This window comes from Periplaneta americana, chromosome 8 (genome assembly GCF_040183065.1).
Source record: "Periplaneta americana isolate PAMFEO1 chromosome 8, P.americana_PAMFEO1_priV1, whole genome shotgun sequence".
NCBI classification, from domain to species: Eukaryota; Metazoa; Arthropoda; class Insecta; order Blattodea; family Blattidae; genus Periplaneta; species Periplaneta americana.
Window position 1 is genome coordinate 142,010,766 of NC_091124.1, and position 19,608 is coordinate 142,030,373.

The window sequence follows — 19,608 nt, forward strand, 5'->3', positions numbered from 1 at the left end:
CTAGATGCATTAAAATTATATGTATTTTATTTCCGCTTCTCGACTGCTAGGTGGTATAGGTGGTTCACTGTGTAGGTGGTGTGATGTCAGCGCCAACTATACGGAAAAAGCAGAATCTCACAGTTAAGCTGGCACAGTCTAATATATTATAGTATATACAGTCACGAAGCTCAATACGTAGGGAATATGCATCCATAGATAGTTGCTAACCACTAGGACCGCTACTATCGCCTCATCACAGACAATGCGAAATAGTATGGGCACAGTCTATTGTTCCTAGTACCCTAACAACTCAAGCTTCGCGACTGTATACATTAGAATGTGAAGCTGTTTGAGGGTCATTTAAATCAGTCATGCTACATCCAAGGTACGGGCGCGAAGTGAGAGAGCCTTCAGCATATAGAGCCAACATTAGTTTAAACGGGTGGGCTGTCGTTTAAACAGGGTTGTAGTCCCAAACTTTACAGTGCCAGAGCTCTTTATGTTTTTTTTTTTTTTTTACCTTCTTGGAAAGTTTAAAATTCACTTCGTAAAATAACTGTAAAAAAACACAACATATTTCGGTTAAGTAACACCACAGACAATCTTCTGTATTGTACAAAGACGAGCAAACTAACGAAATACAATACGAAACGAAAGTGAACTAGGAATGTGACCAGTTCGCGAAGGGGCACTAAAGTTAATTTGGTGGTTGTCCTGTCACTGACTCCTTCCCCATCCCTCACTACACACCCCTCCTTTGCTCCTAGTGGTCTCGCGACCTTCTACTTCCGAACTTGTTTCGAAATTCTAAAGGAAGCACAGAAAATGTGTGTAAATATTCTGACATTAACTAAGGTATCGTTAGCTGGAAAAGTACTATGGTGTCAAAACAGATTATTTTAAAATTCCAAATCTGTGCCGGAGCTCTGCCCCACCTCCACTACATCCCTGCATTTAAATTAAACGAGTGCCAGAAATTTATGGAGAAAATGGAAGGACGTTTAAATTGAATACTAAATTTGAACGGGTATAATTTATACCAAGTTTAATTTAATTTGGAGAAAATGGCCCTTACATTTATAGTTTTAAATGCAACTATGAAAATAATTCAGGAGAAAACGACTTAAAACTTACAATAACCTAATTTTCCACTAAGTAAAAACAAAGCTGCATTTGAAAATATAATAGATATAAGTAAATGATACTATTATTTGCAATATGTGCAGCGAAGCACACGTGTATGGCTAGTATAAACATATAACTTGAATCTTATATAAAATACTTATCAATGTAATTATATTTTTTTTAATTTCTAGTCCTATTTAAGCATACCAGCTGCAATATACAATGAATAATGTACTCGTATTAATATAATTACCTAAATAGACTAATTTTATAGAGAAGCTTAGCAATTACATTAGTTGGGAACAATACCACATTCTAGTATATACAGTCACGAAGGTCAATATGTATGGAATATGCATCCATAGATAGTTGCTAACCACTAGGATCGCTACTATCGCATCATCACAGGCAATGTGAAATAGTACCGGCACAGTCTATTGTTCCTAGTACCCTCAATAACTCTAGCTTCGCGACTGTATTTACTAGAGTACTAGACTGTGACAATACCCAGAAAATTACTGTAAATAAATGAATACGTAATGAGACAGACAAATTGTACCATACAAAGATTAACGAACAACGAACTACTGTAAATAGATAAATATTAGCGAAACACCAAGAATTAGTACTTTAGAATAACTAAAATATCCGGGACATTATTCCAAAGACAACTCAAACGTGTAATATTATCTTCTGTAATGGGGTATGTTGTATTAATAAATGAAAAAAAAAAAAAAACAAATAAAATAAGGAAATTGTACAATGAAGTAATAAAATATGGAAGATACCCTAAAAACAATTAAGTAAAAATAAATATTAAACATTTTCACCACTGGTGTACTTTTCCAGGAGTTCCAATACTTCCATTTTAAATGTGATTCTTTTCTTGGGGAGAGCAGTTGCATATCATTCACAACTGATTTCATAGGGTAAACTTCATGTCACCAGTTGATGTACCACTACTTGAAAATTTGTATTCAACTAGTACGGTACTGAAAATGACGACATCTTTGCAATCGCATCATGCAGATTTCGATTTTATATCAGACACAGGCTTGCCACTACTAGTATACCACTACTAGGCCTACTACTGCTGCTGCTGCTACTCTGTGGGGGGAGGGAGAGTCTCCATCAGAACTGCTTAAGTGCACCTTCCCTATCTACATAGGCGAAGTTATGGGGTGGCATGGGGGCACTGTCTCTCAACTTGTCTCGACTTTTTTTCTATTAACGCTAAAAAATATTGAATTCAAAAGATTTTATTCTATTTTATTTTATTTTTTTGCTTTTGTTTGTGATTAAGTTTCTGTGCTTAAATTGATGAATTAATGTCTTCAAATCATGTGTCTGGACTATAACATTATTTTAAATTTCTGAACGTATAAGAATTGCTATACCTCATTTGAGGAATGGAAGCACTGTAATGGTTCCTTTGTAACAGCCTGTTGTACTCACGTGTTAGACGTCTGCAGGTGTTCTCCACTTGGAGAAATATGAATAACACTGCACAACAATGCAGAAAAAAGAAAAGTGATAAATAAAATAATTAGAGTTTACATTTCATATTATATCTTCAGAAAGATAAACTTCATATACTGTTCTCCAACTAGGAGATCAACCGTGAAAGGGATGTGCTTACTATTGCGTCATCTATTGGAGCGAAGTAGATAGATAATATTACCGTTATAACGTCAGTTTAAAAACCTGCGCTCTCCTGCATATGTTATTTCCTGTATGGAGAGATTAAAAGACCAGGAGATTAACAGTGACCTAATTTTGTAGCTAGGGTAGTATCAATATGTGTGTGTGTATCAATGTTATCGTTTGTGCTGTGGGAGCTAGCCAGTACAGATACGAGTACCCACGTGTGTGACCATATGACATCTTATGACATCAACATTCATTCACAGCATTACCCCGCTTCGTCTCAGTTCCCAAAGACTTTCTTGTGGTTGGAGTACAGTAAAATGTTTCTGTTAGCACTGTTACGTAGTTTTATTGATGTATCCATGTGTTTCTGTACAAGGGAGAAAAAGAGGGAGATTGTTTTAAGTTGTACCCTATTACAGGGATGTCAAGGTCAGATGGACGTACTCGATTCTCCGTGCTATAAAGTACTGAGTGGTTGGAATGAATCTATTCTCCAGGCAGTAGCTGTGATCAAGAAGGGGTGAGCAAAATGAACTCTATTGACCTACCAGTGCTTTTAAGCGATAGATAATGTGTTACATTCATATAAGACAACAAGAAATCAAAGCACTTTTACAGCATATATCTCTCTAATAAATGCAATTAAATATAAAATAGTAGAATTTAATAATAAACATAGACTCTTCTTAACTTATATAGTTTCAGATATTAACTAGGATCTAATTAATTGTTATATAGTTATCGAATAATACAATTAGCACATAAACTCTGCGTTTATGTTTTAAACTAATAAAAAAGGAAAATAAATAACAGGACATTTTGGATATGGTAAAATGAAATAATAGGCCTACAACAAATAATAAACATACGTATTATATATTCTCTTAACTTAAGCAGTTTTAGATAATGAGGCCTATCTAATTAATTGCTATGTAACTATTACATAATCATATACTTATTATATGAAAATCACACTAGAAACAAATTTAAATTTCTAAATTGTCACCTAATTCAGAAGTGTATTTTTTGCCTCTTAGATCGGGCGCATATTATCATCTGACAATCCTGATCTTAGTCTTGGTTTTTTAGATTTACAAGTGCGAAAAATTGCTCACATACGTACGTACTGCCAAATATAGAAATAAATTGCGCCGCAAATCTTCATATCCCCGAATATAGTATATCAGGAATTAAAGCTTTGTAAAATGTGAGAAGAACTTCCCTATCATAGAGGGTATTTGCTAGTGCATCATTGATGAAGTCAATACTTTCTAACGGAAGACCTGAATTGGCAAACATCCCAAGTCTATTGAAGTATTTTTTTTCAGGACAGCAAAGAAACTATATATTATAGGTTTGCAAAATAAGAATACCTATTGAAATAAAATACTTTTATAATTAAAAACACAGGCCTAGACACGGACGTGGGCTATTCTTTTTTGCAGGATGGTAATCTATGCAAAACACATGTTAGATAAAAAAATCGAATTCGATCAATTTTGCACTTGCAACTCGTAACTGACATGTAACGTGTCTACGTTATTAGCAAAATACCCTTTTGTTTCTACTTCATTCTGTAAACTAAATACAATATATTGAGGAAGAAGCTCTACATAAATCTACACATATATTTACTACTATTTAATGTCAATAAAAACGCAAAATGTGAATACATCATTCTGTAGATCAATAATAATTTCAGGCATTGACACTGCTTCTCTTTGTAACTAAATCATTTCCACATACCAAGCAAAGAGCATCACCTCATCTTTCACTCACATACGAAGTCAAGAGTCCAGTCAACCTGAAACTTACTGAATGATTTCTTCGTCAATGTGTAATGTACAACCCTTGTGTTCACCAGTGACTTATACCTGCGTGCCCTACATGCTCTGAGCAGCGCATAAGGACTGTGAGGCATGTTTGCTCTCTCGTTGACATCACTGCCCTATTATAATTTGTAGTAGACCTACAGTTCAAGCCCTATACAACTCTGTCCGAAAAATCGCGGATATGGATGTAACAAATGCCCCCCGGCAATACCTTTATTAAATGATCATATTCCGATATATTGTACCACGGGGAGGAGTTAAATAATGTCTCCCATAACCCCGTTATATGGGGATTCTATCATTTTGCTTTGCCTCCCCTCCCCCAAGGAAACGGTTCTCTCTGCCTATACCTCATATACACCATCTAGTCTAGAGCATCATCTGCTACAGGAGTCGTCAGCACAGAGCACGCTGGGAGTGTGCCATTGTATGGGGCAGAAACATGGACATTACGACGAAGTGAAGAGAAGCGAATAGAATCATTTGAAATGTGGATTTGGAGAAGACTGGAATGTGTGAAGTGGACAGAGAGAATAAGATATGAAGCTGTGCTGTAAAGAGTGGTTGAAGAAAGAATAATGATGAAACTGATCAGGAAGAGGAAAAGGAATTGTCTGGGTTACTGGTTGAGAAGAAACTGCCTACTGAAGGATGCACTGGAAGCAACGGTGAGCGGGAGGAAAGTTCGGATCAGAAGAAGATATCAGATGATAGACGACATTAAGATACGAGTATATGGATCATATGAGGAAACAAAGAGGAAGGCAGAAAATAGGAAAGATTGAAGAAAGCTGGGTTTGCAGTTAAAGACTTCCCCTTGGGCAGAACACTAAATGAATGAATGAATGCTTTACAATTTAAAATAATGGTATTGTGCTTTCTACACACTTCAAAGTTATGTTACTTTGAAATAGAAATGGTTTTAAAAATGGAGGATTATAGACTATGAAAAATCTAGTGCTATAACTTCATCCAGACAATGTAAACCAACTCTGTGTTCATTTCTTAGATTCTAATATTCCGCATTCAGATTCTGTGAAATAAAGGTATCCCCGTAACATGCCATGAAGGCACTTGGGGGGGCATGGAGGTATAGCCCCATGCTTTTGTGAAATACCTAGACATAATCTTAGAACGTCAACTAAGATGGGGGTATTATCGCCGCGTCCTCATACTTAACATGCCGGCATCATACAATAACGTGCGGTGTGCTTTTAAAACATAATTTTGCCGACCGATTGTTGCTCTGTAGGTTTCACTCTAAGCTTCACGTTGTCACGTCTACTTCCTCGATAAGAATAAGCACTAGTTTGTTATATTGTTAATGTAAGAGTACGTTTACATTTTTAACTCTTTAATACTAATTTTAAGCACATACTTTAATGTTCCTCAGCACAAGACATTGCAACCTCGGTTTTGGTCCACGTGGATTAGACAAATAGGTATAATTTTATAATGGAAGCATCTTATTGGTTGCAACGTTGAAATTGAGGAGAGTGATTGGAGCGGCGAGACAAGAAATTGAAAACAATAATACAATTAAATTTCAAAGACCTGCCGAATGTTACTCACGATGCCGCTCAAAGACCTGCCGAATATTAAGCATGAGACCGCGGCGATAATAACACAGGCTTTGATCCAACAATATTTCCTATTAAAATCATAATATTTTCTTACTTTTCATAAAAAAACGATATACATATAAATTGATTATACCAGTTTTGACACATTTTTAGTGCTGTGGACCGTCCAAATGCGGCCCACATGAGAAGTTGACCAAACAAACGTGTCCAAGTGCAGCCAGGGATATTTTATTACATGGTCCATGTGCTGCCAGATCTAAATGCCATTTCATACAAGTTGAGAGGATTTGAAAGCATTTCTTTCCCCTTCTACTTTCTCTGAGTTCGTCAGCGACAGCGTAAAGTGAAATAAATACTTTCGCATCCTCTCAACTTGTATGAAATGTCGTTTACTCTGTCGCTGACGAACTCAGAGAAAGTAGAAGGGGAAAGAAATGCTTTCAAATCCTCTCAACTTGTATGAAATGGCGTATAGATTCTAGAAATTATTAACAACTGCTAATGACGTAAATTGTAAATTATATAGTTAACTGTAAGTGGTTTGACATTTTGCCGTAAGTAGGAATTTTAATTAACAGAGGTAACGTTTTGAACCACTTGAATCTACTCTATGTTTATATTATTGTCGCCACGTTTGAGACCAATGGATAACCTTATGAATACGTGTATGTCATTCGGTGCAGAATCGCAGAACACACTCCACGGCTAGTGTCTGCCGTGCATGCCATGAAGAAGATGTATTTGGTGAGAAGTCAAAATTGATTTAATCTTGAAGGACGATTACAAGTTCCGCCATCACAAGGACCTTCAGACTATAGTTTTACAAATAGTATTTTTAACCACCCTTTAACAAAGTTTACATAACAAATAGGACAGTATCCCACCATATGTAGTTTTTTAATTGGTTATTTTACGACACTTTATCAACTGCTATGGTTACATAGCGTCTGAATGAGATGAAGGTGAAAATGTCATCGAAAGAGTCTAGGGTCCAGCATCGAAAGATACCCAGCATTTGCTCTTAATTGATTGAGGGAAAACCACGGAAAAAACCTCAACCAGGTAACTTGTCCGAACCAGATTTGAACCCGGGCCCACTCGTTTCACTGTCAGGAATGTCCTGTGAGATGTCTAGTGTGATATTCAGTGATTCTCCCTCTCCTACCCGTAAGAACGTGTAAGACGGAAAAGGAGGATGTTAAACTGACAACGAAAGACGGTATGAAAAAAGAAAGAAATAATAATAATAAAAATAATAAATTATAATAATAAATTACTATTATTGTTATTGTTATTATTATTATTATTATTATTATTATTATTATTATTATTATTATTGCTTGTAAATGGCTTTTAAGGAACCCGGAGATCCATTGCCGCCCTCACATAAGCCCGCCATCTGTTCCTATCCTGAGCAAGATTAATCCAGTCCCTACCATCATATACCACCTCCCTCAAATCCATTTTAATATTATCTTCCCATCTACATCTCGGCCTCCCAAAAAATGTTTCTCCCTCAGGTCTTCCAAGTAACACTCTATAGGCCCATGCATTTCTGAATTCACCCATACGTACTACATGCCCTGCCTATCTCAAACGTGTGGATTTAATGTTCCTAATTATGTTAGATGAACACGATTTCTGTAGTTCTGCATTATGTAACTTTCTCTTTTCTCCTGTAACTTCATCTTCTTCAGCCCCAAATATTTTCCTAAGCACCTTATTTTCGAACACTCTTAACCTCTGTTTCTCTCTCAAAGTTATAGTCCAAATTCACAACAACCGCTAATATAACTGTTTTATACATTCTAAACTTCAGCCTTTTTAAAGCATACTGGATGGTAAGAATCTTCTCAGCCGAATAATAGCAAGTACTTCCCATATTTATTCTCTGTTTAATTTTCTCTCGAGTATCATTTATATTTTGTTACTGTTGTTCCAAGGTACCGTCAAACGGGGTGAATTGAGACAAATTTTAGATATTTTGTTCTATGTTGTTTTTGCAAAAGTTTTTACTATTTTTTATAATCCAATAATGCAATTCATATCTCAGGATATATTTGAGCACTTGATTACATTTATATATCTCAAATGTGTCTTTCTTTTTTAGAAATATGTTGTCTCATGTCATCTCGTTAGTGGGGATGACTTGAGGACACAGTTTTCTTGGGAAGGATAGGCCTAAATGCGGTAACATCCCGTTGCTTTCCGCACACCACTATCTCTTTCGCAACTTATTAAATTCCAGGGGGCCCAAGCGTGGAGATGAGGAGAGTGGATTTGACTAATTGGGCCCTCCGGACTTCACCGAAAGTCACGGTAAGGGTTAAATATTAATTCTATCAGGATGTTTGACCCTGTCAGAGACCGGGAAATCTCAATTAGCCTTTGCCCCCCGCACCCTGGACTAGCTTCTACGAATCATCAGAAAATCTTAAGAGTGTGATTGGGCCAATTTTTCCGAAAATGTTTCCACACTTTTGCCCTCGTAGCTCAGCGGACGAACGTCGGAATTTAGATGTCAACGTCTCAGGTTCAATTCCTCGTTACTCCTTTTCATTTTATTGTGGTTCAAGATAGTATAATGTAATAATACAAAAAGAAAAACTAATACCAGTATTATGCAACTGGATTTTTCCAAACCTAATATTAAATTTATGTTATTTATATCGCTAAAGAACGATTACAATATAAATAACTTGAATATTATTTATACAGTATCACTAAAGAACGATAACAGAATATAAATGATAAATATCGGTTTGTTTAATTAATATATTGCGAAAGAACAATAACAATATAAATAACTTGAATATTGTTTTATAATTCTAATGAAGGAAAACAGAATATAAATGATAACTTGAATATTATTTAAATCGCTAAAGAACGATAACAATATAAAAAACGTGAATATTATTCATATCGGAATTTCACAGATTTATTACAGATGTATTTAAGAAATTGTAGAAGAATAGTAATTAGTAACAGTGTCCTATTTATTCTTCTTGGAGCCAAATTTGTAACTTTTAAAAGTGTGGTTACTATGTTGAAGTGTATGTGTTGTAACGGATGCTTGATTTGTTATGTGAGTCAGTTATGGGATGCTTGATGTCGTCGCAATGTCGTAATTATAGTTTGATTGTGTTTGTGTGACTATTGTGTATTAATTTATTATGTATGGTACGGAAATCTGCATATTTGTGTTATAGAAGTGTTACGTATGTGTGTTATTAATGTTTTTGTATGTTTCAAATTGATACCTGATATTTGTTTTGCAATTGCAGTGCCTAATTTACGAATTGTTTATGTTTTGTTTACATCGCGTAAGCTAATTTAATTTTCTTTTCCATTTCTCTTTATGCTTATCTTTTTTGTGTATAAAACTATAGCCCTAACATACATATGTAAAATAGGGCTAACTCCCATTGGAGATACAATAATAATTACTATTCATATCGTTATAAAACGATAACAGAATACAAATGAAGACCTGAATTTTATTCTTATCTTTAAAGAACGATAACAAAATATAAATAACGTGGTATCCATCAAGAACGATAACTGGATATAAATGATAATTTGAATATCATTTACATCGCTAAAGAACGATTAAAAAATAAAATGAAAACTTGAAGGCCCGAACCCACGACCTTTGAATCATTAAACAAGCACTCTACCGCTGGTCTACGAGGCGCAGACATGAAACACTTTCATAGTTCCGGAACTGCTTGTACAAGCACATGCATCGTGTAACATCGCCGCGACCCGAACTGGACTTTGAAAATATTCGCTGTTCACGAGTGCGGCCACTTTTTTTTTTTTTTTTTTTTTTTTGACAGCCGTACTTCGATACATCATAGTAATATCAGTCCTATAAAAATTTTGCAGAGAATAAAACGTATTGGAAATAGTTTTTAAAGAAACTTTTGTTATGTAATATTTTTCATAAAAATCAATAATAAGCGAGATATTTCGATTTATTTAATTAAGGTCCCCTTATAACTCCTCTTTTAAATAAATTATTTTGAATGACATATAGCCTAAAATCTAAGTTAAAATGAACTTAATACTCCATTTATATTCCAATTTTCATATAAATCATTTCAGCCATTATCGCGTGAAAAGGTAACAAATATCCAGACAGACAGACAGGTAGACAGAGAAACAAACAAAATTTCAAAAAAGCGATTTGTGGTCTCAGGATGGTTAACTATACACCAATTATTTTTGGAAAATCTAAAATTACCAGAAAATTTTGGTTACAGATTTATTATTAATACAGATTGCTATTGTTACTACTACTACTACTACTACTACTACTACTACTACTACTACTACTACTGCTGCTGCTGCTGCTGCTGTTACTAAAAGCCATGTTTTAAATTGCCACAGTGATTTTTTTTACTTTTAATTGTTTAATACAGTTGATTGAGTACTGAGATCATCAGATATTAAAAATTGCGCTTATAACAGTTTGAAAGTAGTCGACTGTACGTATTTCTTTTCTGTTCCATCGTCATGGAGGTTTCTTCCACGTTACAGTTACGGATACACTGCAGTCTACTGGTTTTATTGTGCCCTCTCTCACATTTTCTTGGTTGGCTTCCCGCTTTGTCTACTACATTTCTCCGCCGTCTGAATCGATAGATTGTTCTGCAGAGATAGTTATCTCTTCATTGAGCAAGGAACTCTGGGAGGCGACAAAAAGGTGACCTGTAATACCTCCTGGATCTAATTTAATAAAGAACATGGTTCCTTTACGGGCCGTATATCTAAGACACTGGACTGCAATCTTTTCTTCCTTCTCGAAGGAAATCAGGCTGCGAATATCACGGTTCCTTGAAAATCTATACCGGTATCCCTCATCTCAGCCGTTGCCTACGCTATTATATTATAGCGTAGGCAACGTCTCAGCTATCTTCGGCTTCACTATCAAGCGTAGTATCCAGTAAACCATACAAGACGACCCGGCATATGGATGAAAATGTTAAATTTGTGAGTCGAGTTGTAGACCTACTATACATACAGAACAAAATGTTTCGAATATTAACAGTTGTCTCGCTTTTATTGTGTGCAGTACATTTGTGATTAATGGAGTAGCCTATTAATTTTAAAATAAGTATAACATTTACTCATTTTCTCTTTCTATAGCCTAAATTCTTCTCCTTGTACCAGTTAATTGGGCCTACTCTTTCTTTCTGTGTTCTTTCCTTAACTTTGTTTAATTCTCTCCTTGTAATCCCTTCTTTTCTCTTCCCCCCCCAGATACAATTCCTTCCCTATTTTTTCTTTCATTTATTACATTCCTTCATGCTTTACTTATTCCTGCTTATCTTTCTTCCGAAAATTATTTATTCATTTTATCTTCGCTACTATTTTGTTCCTTTCCCTTCTTCCGTTTCTTTATTTCTTACAGGTCTGGTTTACTTATTTATCCATATATACATATATACGCGAGGGAGTCAAATGAAAACCTTAAAAATGTAATAAAAATTCGAAATTTCGCGCCATTATCCTGCAAGTTGGCAGTACTGTTACCACTACTATTAACAATACCCCTAGATCATATATGTAACAGATAGGTCGATCTTATAGGCTTTGACGTTAACAACTTTTGTCAAGTTTACTACGCTGCCATCTAGTTGTTACATAAGGAGTCACGTCATAATTCCCATTTGAATTGCATTAGCGACTGTACTGCCATCTCGTGTTCGTTTACGGCGGACGGGTGGCGATCCTGGCGGTTGTTCTCTTCAAAGTGCTGCCGATTTTAACATAGCGATTAGTTATCTGTTACATATATGATCTAGGCAATACCCTACAAGAAGGCTTGTTATATTAAGGCCTCTTGATACCCTACACATGGCAGTATAGTGCAGACAAGCGAAACACTGTCACAGCATCAGTTTAAAAATGGCTACCCCGCTTGCGATATGCACCAACGAAGAACAACGTTTTGTCATACGTTTTCTGATTAGTGAAGGTGTGAAACCTATTGAAATCCATCGGCGAATGAAGGTCCAATATGGTGATGGATGTTTATCACAGCAGGAAGTGTATGAGTGTAGTAGAAAGTTCAGTAACGGCGCGACGCTCCCTTCCCAGATAAGGCACGCCGCGTTGTGACACCAGAGCCTATTAAAGCAGTTGAAGCCGTAGTGATGGAAAATCGACTTGTAACTGTGGAGGCAATAGCCACAAATCTGAACATTATTCATGATGTGCTTAAGTTTCACAAAGTGTTTACAAGGTGGATCCAATGGCAGTTCACTCCAGAACTCAAACAGCGACGTGTTGATGCCTGTGAAGAACTTTTGCAGCGCTTTGAAGCAGAAGGGGATGGCTTCCTTGCGATAATTTTTACTAGAGACGAAACCTGGGTACATTACCACCAACACGAAACAAAGAGAGGCAGCAAGGAATGGCGCCATTCCTCATCACCAAAACCCAAGAGACACAGCCATCTGCAGGGAAGGTTATGCTGACTTTCTTTTGGGATGAACGAGGCGTTATCTTAAAGCACTACACGTCTTCATAGGGGAAACACCATCATATTCAGATTTGTTCAAAAACGCTTGACTACAGGTGTCATTTTGCAACATGGAAATGCTCGGTCTCATACTGCCATTGCAACAATCAATGACCTTCACTTCGATACTTTTCCACATCCGCCATACTCACCAGACCTCGCCCCGAGTGATTGTCACATGTTTGAACCACTCAAAGAGGCGATGGGAGGAAAGAATTTCGTTCTGATGAAGAGGTACACCAGGCGGTGTTTGAGTGGCTGCGCACACGACCACAAGATTTTTTTTTTTTTTTCAGTGGAATTCGTGCACTTTCTACGTGCTGGAGGACCTGTATTGAACATCAAGGAGACTATGTCGAAAAATGATACACTTGTGTTTCGCTTTTATTCAATAAATTTAATGACTCTCCCTTATACTCGTATTAGTGGGTTACGGTACTTGTTACTTCGACACTGTATCAACATCTCAGGTTATTTAGCGTCTGAATGGAATGAAGGTAATAATGCCGGTGAAATGAGTCCGGGGTTCAGCATCGATAATTACCCAGCATTTGCTCGTATTGGGTTCAGGAAAAACTCCGGAAAAACTCTCAATCAGCTAACTTGCCCCGACCGGGATTCGAACCCGGGCCACCTGATTTCGCGGTCAGACGCGCTCACCGTTATTTCACAGGTGTGAACTTCATAGATATATACTTACTTACTGGCTTTTAAGGAACCCGGAGGTTCATTGCCGCCCTCACATAAGCCCTCCATTGGTCTCTATCCTGAGCAAGATTAATCCAGTCTCTGTCATCATATCCCACCTCCCTCAAATCCATTAAATATTATCTTCCCATCTACTTCTCGGCCTCCCCAAAGGTCTTTTTCCCTCCGGCCTCCCAACTAACATTCTATATCCATTTCTGTATTGAACTTCATATATATATATATATATATATATATATATTTATTTATTTATTTATTTATTAGCCATACCCATGCACTTCGCTGCACTTGTTATAAATATCATTGTCTTAAATCTGTTATATTTCCAAATACAGCTTTGTTATTGTTAGTGAATAATTAATTTATTATCAATTATAAATCGTTTGCTCCTGAACTACTTTCAAACTTTTGTTTAGAACTATGAATGTAACTGTTATTACCATGCAATTGGTTCTGGAATTGTTCGATTAATTCTACTTTTATGGTCGGTACTATGTTAGACCTAACAGCGTCTGAAATAGAATATATTTGTAAGAATTGAAGGTCGTTACTCTCAGTTGGAAGAAGGCTTTTTCACCAAACGATACCATTTGAAATACCTAAGATGTTGTACTGGTCTATATTATTTAAAACGTGTGTTGAGAACGGATGTACAACTGTACATATTTTCCCTAAGTTTTTAATGGGTTATGGAAGCTCAAGAATCTCAGGAAGAAAAACGTTTCCAGCAGCGCAACGTATTCAAGACTAATTTACAAACGAATTATTCTTGCAACGAAAACGGATGCTCCCTAGACCAAATAGTCGTATTTCAATTATGTAATTACTTCATAGTTTCATCTGGTATTGTATGACGTTATGACTGAAATACCTATGTTGTTAATTGTTTATATTGTAACATTCGGCCATAACTGACCGAGTATATAAGATCTCACGCTCAGAGGGATGGAGTTTGGGGTTTGAGATGACCTACAAACCACAAGTCATGCTAAAGATATTGGTTTGTTAATTATTCAATATGGAGTATTGTGCACTACATAGAACAGTTACTTATTATGTTTACATTACCGTAGCTCACCCAAATACGTAATTAAGCAATAAAAATACGTATTGTTATGTTACTGAATAATTAATAGGCCTACTTAATATGTACCGCGTGTATATTTGTAAAATTATTCCATCTCTGGCTTTCATTCGTTCATAAAAAATCAACGCAAATCAGACATCAAATTTCAGTATAATTTCAAATAGCATTAAATTTAACTACATATTGCTAATTATTAGTCTCGACAGTATGTATATAAATTTTCTGTGCGTAAGGTTCTATTTAGTCCTACCTCATAAGGATTTGTACCCAGTTCTTGATTCACTCACGAGCTTCTGTAATGACATAAAGCCTACGTCCAACTAAAGAAATACACTTTCTAATGATGAAAGAATTATTTAAATCTATTAAATAGTTTCCTGAGATTGCATCATACAACCACACAAATACTTTCTCTTTATAATATAATAATAATGTTTAGTATATTACAAACACGTATCATATCATCCATATATTAATCCAATTGTTGTCCAAGGACTCCAAAGCCACCTTAAATAAGAGCAGAGTCATTTGTTTTATCTTTATTACTCGTATATTAATCTGACGTGGCCATGATTTAAAAACAAGAGAGCTTAGAATATACATCTAAGCCCTCTTGTTTAAAAAGCACTGCCATTTTAAAACGGATATATCATCTCGCCATAAATTAATGCAGAATTCCTGCATGGAAATATTATATATATTTCGTTATATCATATTAATATCAATCCTATCAAAATTTTGCACAGAATAAAACGTATCGGAAATTGTTTTTAAAGAAACTTTTGCTATGTAATATTTTTCATAAATCTCAGTAATAATCGAGATATTTCGATTTATTTAAGCCCCCTTATAACTTCTCTTTTAAATAAAGTATTTTGAATGACATATATTATCCTAATATCTAAGTTATAACAAACTTAATTCATATTGCAATTTTCATATAAATCAGTTCAGCCATTATCGCGTGAAAAGGTAACAAACATCTAGACAGACAGACAGAGAGACAGAGACATATAAACAAAAATTTCAGAAAAGAAATTTTCGGTCTCAGGATGGTTAATTATACATGTTAACACCAATTATTTTTGGAAAAGCAAAAATTACCAGAAAAAGTTTGGTTACAGATTTATTAGTACAGATTTATCTGTTCTCATACTCTTCGTTTTTTTCTTTCTCTCTACTTCCTTTCTTACTAATTTCTTGCTTCTCTCCTTCTTTCAATTTTCTATTATTTAGTTTGAATTTATGTGTTTTATATAGGCTTATTAATTTTCCATTTCTTGTATTTTCGTCATTTCTTCTTTGTTTCTTGCCTATCAAGATTTCTTTATGTTATATTCTTTCTTAGCTTCGTTTTTTTCTTTTTTCTTTCCTTTCGTTGGTATGTTTTTATTTCTTCCTTCCTTTCTTTCTTCTCTAATTATTTCATTTATACCTGTATTCAATAGTTACCGGTTTGTTTTATTTATAAATTGAGTAGTTTTCCTAATGTCGCATAACACACATATTAGGCCTGCATACTTCTTGGCCTCCATATTTAGTGTCTATATATATATATATATATATATATATATATATATATATATATAATTTTATACTCCTGTTAGACCTTAATAACTCAATCATACATACGAGATTATTTAAAACCTTCATGCATAAATTCTGATTAAATAATTATTTTCTTTAGATATAGCCCACACGAAATATTGTTCCTATATTTTTATGATGCAGTAACACAAAAGCGTTCTAGGTTATATTTCAGAATAGTAAGTTTATTATTCACATACAAATTTGTACATAAATTATACAGAATGTAGTGAAGTCCATAATTAAAGGACTCGTTGCATTTAGATGTATTCAGAAACTACAGTTCCAATACATCTTGGAAGTTCTAGTCTGTACGTTCTGGCGCCCCTTAATGACCAATGTTACCCCTACATGCACTTCCATTAGACTCCAAACTTTACGTACAAATCTGACATCTCATGAATTATATGCGGTTTTTATACAGCAGCTCTTGGCTCAAGTCTGTAAAATTAATGTCCTCTGATACCAGGTGTAAGCCATATTTTAACTGCTGTTTTATGCGACTCGTTCTACCGCTCGTCCGACTTTATAGACTGGACAGTTGTTCCGGAAATTTCTCTCTTCGTTCTCATAAAGGTACGAATGCGTTGTAGCACATTAAATGAAGCTCCACTCTGTTCTCTTACGTCATACTTTGCACTGTAGAGACATAAAGTAACACCTCATTTAAACAGAAGTCATTTCTTTCCGCCATGGTTTTGTTCTTCCAAGCCGTGATTTTTTTTTAAGTTATCGTTGACCCAAACGTCCCCTTCTGGAAGTAGTACGCCGAAACTGCAAATAACCTTTCCGTTACAGATACGCCGCTGGTATATACCATATGACAGGAGTGTCCATTTAGTGACTTGTGATGCAAACGTGAGTAGCGAGTATATTGATCACTGTAGGACGTAATGTTTCCTTCCTTAAGGGGAGTCTGTACTGCCTATCCCAGCAATGTAAATTTCATCCAATTTAGGTGCACTTTTCTGAGGACTTACATAAGATACACATTTGAAATTTTTAGGGCTTATTCTTCAAGTATTATTGTATGTAACAGGCTAAAATTACGGCCTTTATCTTTTATTACTCTGCTTTACATTGCTGGGATGTCAGTACAGACTCCCCTTAACCCCTTCCACTACCCCCTGCATGACAGCCTAGATCATATATACCCAGATTGCTCGGCGTAATAGGCTTTGACGGTAACAAATTTTGTCAGGTTTACTATGCTACCATGTAGTTATTACATAACTCCCATTTGAATTGCATTAGCGACTGTACTACCATCTCGTGTTCGTTTACGGCGGACGGGTAGCGATCCTGGCGGTTGTTCTCTTCAAAGTGCAACAGATTTTAACATAGATATGAGCAATCTATATGTGATCTGGAATGACAGGAACGATGGTATCAGTTGCAAATAAATTTCCATCCCATATTTTTATTCTCAAATTTTACACCTATAGTTGGTTAATTTTAAATCCATGTTATAATCTTGGCGAATTTTTTTATTTTACAATCTCTTTGTAATTTAACTGACCTTGTCTATGCATTTTGTTTTTAGACATGTAATTTAAACTATTAACTATTAAACACGATGGATCCCACAAGCTATTTTTCGGAACCGAATTTCGCTATCCATCGTAGCTCCTCAAATGCATCACTATGCTGGATGAGCACCGATCTTATACACTGACCGAAATTTCATGAGGAGATTTCTTCCCCACGAGGACGCGAACTAGCGCGCATTCCATAACACGAGTCCTAGGCAGGATGCCATAGACCGTGACGCCAGGGGCCAGGACTAACATTACGTCTATGGCTTCCCCATCTAACAGTGAAAATCTAAATCAATGCAATGAACACTAATGGAATAAATATTTTAAGGACCAGTCAAGGGAAAACGTTATTTGACAGCAGACACAATGCAAATATCAGAGCAAATACTAATATTCAAAATGTTACAAAATCATTAAAGCCAGAAGGAAATGTTGGATACAACACGTTAACTGAATGGAGGAAACTGTACTACTCAAGAAATAAAGAAGATGGGTCCATAGACCGAAGAAGAGGAAGCACAACAATGGATGGAGAGTGGGTGCACAACATCAGAATAAATAATCTTGAATCGCGGTACAAACACGATGCACTTCCTACAACAGAGGAAGAAGAATAATATACAGAATTTTGAGTAGCGCTTCTATCACTACAACTTCAGGAGATAGGAAGATGTGAATTCTGACACCTTGCAGATTCTGTTTACACTGACAAAGTAGGTTATGTGTCAATGTGCAACTTTGCAAAGTTAAATATCTCGAAGAACAAATATGAGTAACGTCAGTTAAAAACGTAGTAACCATGGGTTATGAAACCATGATTATAAAGTAACCGTGGTTAAAATGTAATTTCTATGCACCATTCACAATCACCGGTTACTTACACATGGTTAACAGACGCCTCATTTAACCAAGTAAAATCTATATTGGTACACTTTTCCTACAAGATGACGAAAGGAAAGGATCCATACCTCTGAAAAAGATGGTAGTCAACGTCTATAAAGGACTGGGCTTACTCCGTTCTGCATCGAAAATAAAAGTATCCCTATTTTCATTTGCATTTGTTTGCCTCTACGCGCTGTTATGTTTCCGGGTTGCATTTCCGGGTTTGTAAGTTCTAGATATTCTTACTCTTCTTTTGATGCGGATACAACTCATACATATACGTATAGAACTGTAAGGAACTACAGATCACCGCTATATGGATTTGAAGGCTAGAGAGACGTGCGTAGTGTGACGGATAGTGAGGCTGGCTTACAGTCGTCACACAACTCACTCCATCATGGGTACAAAAACACTTCTTTAGGCTGTAGTGAATACGGATGCTACTTATAAGCATTTCTATATCTCTATGTGCTGGTAGCATTTGCTGTGATTTAATGTAACAATAATTATGTATTCTTGAAGACTGGTTTTTTAATTAAGTTTTAACATTACAACAGCTACCGGCGTCCCTCAGGCGATAGCACATTTGCCAACTGATACGGAGCTGCGCTCGGAAGTGGGTTCGATTCCCGCTTGGGCTGACTACCTGGTTGGGTTTTTCTGAGGTTTTCCTCAACTGTAAGGACAATGTCAGGTAATCGCATGCGAATTCTCTGTTTCACCTCGCCAAATAGCATCCCGCTATCACCGTTTCATCGACACTAAATTGATGGTGTTCGGGTAAAGAGGGTTGTCATTTTTTTGTATAATTGAGTTTTGTTCGCCAGGTGATTACACCTATAAGTGGGCGAGCAAAAACTTAAAGAATATTAGCAGTTGATGTGTTTTATTTGTGTAGAAAATTATTTTCAATAAGGATCTGAACTTTAATTTTCATTTGTCTCAAAACTCATTTTTATTACTTATCTCTCTTTACCAAAACACCATCTAAATAACCTAGTAAGTGATATAGCGTTGTTAAATAACCGATTATAAAATATTGCAGCATATGTTCTAAGTCGTAACAGCAGAAACAAAATCAGAGCAGCTGTTCTAAAATGACTAC

At 35.8% G+C, this 19,608-nt stretch overlaps 1 protein-coding gene across 2 annotated transcripts in view; it reads right to left on the bottom strand.

Moving 5' to 3' along the window:
- Positions 1 to 19,608, bottom strand: part of LOC138705114 (uncharacterized) — a 74,254-nt gene that overhangs the window by 20,577 nt on the left and 34,069 nt on the right. For both annotated transcript variants that reach the window (XR_011333621.1, XM_069833754.1), the window contains exon 2: positions 1 to 19,608. This exon is cut by the window's right edge. The gene's annotated coding sequence lies outside the window, so the exon portion shown is untranslated.